Consider the following 2,257-nt stretch of genomic DNA (forward strand, 5'->3'; position numbering starts at 1 on the left):
CCTGAATTAGCATGCCGTTGTGCAGGGGGTCAGTTTGAATTGTATGAAAAAAAGGCGCAGGGGCAATCCTTGTGGTTCGGTGTATGGTGGCTCGTGGGAGATGAGCTTGGCTGTGTACGAACAAAAAATTCCTCAGAACTACTGGCAAGGAGGGCGAGAGGTAAATTCGCAGCAGACGCCTAGTGTTGTAGTTGCATGCGGCATGAAACAGCGAGCCCAGGGACGGCAGTGCGTGTGTTGGTGCGACAGCAGATGTACTAGTGGTTTTACAGTTGTGCACGTTCTAAGATTCTTGGACGTACCAGCTGTAATGGAGACGACTCACGGCTCACTGCATGCCTCAAGACTTTGTGAAAAAGTGCGGACTCACCCGGCGGTCAATCTGTCAACCAGTCAGGCCAGGGTGAATTTGTCAGGCTCTTTCCTTTTTTAGCACACGTGCAGGACATTGGACAACAAGTTTGGCTAGGTGTCGAACGCCTCGGAGAGTGCGCTGGGTGCTGTAGCTCCTGGTGCAAAGGACTATGGGGTGTGGCTCAGACAGTTGGATGGCGTTTTCGAGGCGCGTTGTGAATACTAGGTGAAGAGGAGGGTGGCAGCTGTTTTATCGTCCAACAATGCTTGCACTTCGGAGAAGTTATTCACCTATTGATGAGGTCTGCGGGAGCGTCAGGCATACGTTTCTTGACCGATTGTCGTCTGTAACTACAGTCGCAAACTATGCCTCGAGTATGAGGCGGCAACGGGGGTCTAGGACATGGGTTGTGGAGTTGCGTGAGCAGTTGCGCGCCCGTGTCGTTGCTCTCTCGTATTAACAATACTGGTTCACAAACTGCGCCAGCAGCTTTTGAAGACGAAACTGGGGTAGACCGCTGATCAGGGAAAAGCGGTATAGGCAGCAGGTGCTCGATGGAAGGTACTCTACAAGCTCACTATGCTTGTATTTTGTGCTTCAGAGAGTACGTGTGCACAGACGGCGGGGTATGCTGTGGAAGATTGAGCAGATGCCATTGTGGAGCGGGGCAAAAGCTTGACTTTGCATGCTTTTCCCTTTTGTCCATAAGCCTACATCACCATCCTTACTGCCATTCCCTTGTAAAACCAAAACCCATGCGTTCTTCAGCGATGTCGTGTGGGAGCTCCTTTGAGGTACTTGCGGCATGGCATAAATGCGGAAAAGCTGCGAAGGCTTGGGCTGTGTACGGCGAGTAAGTTAGTAGTTCTGCAGTGGTATGCGTTCAAAGCGCTTGAGCTATAAACGTGTAGCTGGCTGTTTAGAGTATTGCCCGTGGATTGGGAGGGTGCTTCAAAGTTTAGAAAGCAGTTTGTAACCTCACCGTAATGAATGGGAAGTGGTGGGCTTCATGGCTTTGTCTCGTTTGCACTTTGCCTATTTGGCGCTCACCTATGGATGTAGCAAACCAATGCACAGAAGCTAGAGGAGCCCTTGTGTTGGTGGAAGACCTGGTTTTGCGATAGCTTGCGCCTAGTGTTTGAGCAGCCTCAGAGGGACTAATGTATACTTCTCCGAGTTCCGATGGGAAGCATATTTGCAGTGCAACCTTCTCGGCCAAACCGTCTTTACACTAATGTGCTGGGACAGACAGTGAGTTTAGCTGTGGGGGACTATATTTTCCTGTGTGTTCATGACCAGAGACAGTCTCTGGGAACGCCGAATTCTTGGGACTTTGGGCGTGAACAGAATTGTGCAGGAAGAATGTGCTGGTGAACGTGCCCTGTAAAACGCCAAGTTTGTAAGCAGAAATTCGCGCCATTCGGTGGCTCGTTATGCGGTTTTTGATGACGATCTCCGGCGTTTCAAAAATCCTTCATTACTAGTAGTAGGTAGCGTTCTGCTAGACACCATCCTGCTTACGCGCGTTTGCATAGTATACGGTTGAGCTAATATGAATACATGGCTCTCTGGAAATCGGTTGACCTCAGTTCGTGTGTCTGATGTTCATGCGCAGTACTCCAAAGCGGACGAGTACTGTTGGGTGCTGGAATCTCATTTTACCAGCTGTCTGCACAGTGCACGTTTCCCGCCAACACGGGTAGGAGCTCTATCGCCCGTCACGTGGCGCGAAACCTTAGAAACGCAGTGTACTAGACAAGGGATCTTAACCTTTTTCCCCCTGTGCATATACGCTAGCACCTCCGAGCAGTACGGTGCTTCTCACTACAGGTCTGGGTGAATGACGTGCCTCGTATTTCGGCCGAGAACAGTACCGCACTCGTGCGTGATCAGTTTCACACC

The sequence above is a fragment of the Eimeria maxima genome, genomic scaffold, assembly GCF_000499605.1.
Source record: "Eimeria maxima Weybridge genomic scaffold, Emw_scaff2533, whole genome shotgun sequence".
NCBI lineage: Eukaryota > Apicomplexa > Conoidasida > Eucoccidiorida > Eimeriidae > Eimeria > Eimeria maxima.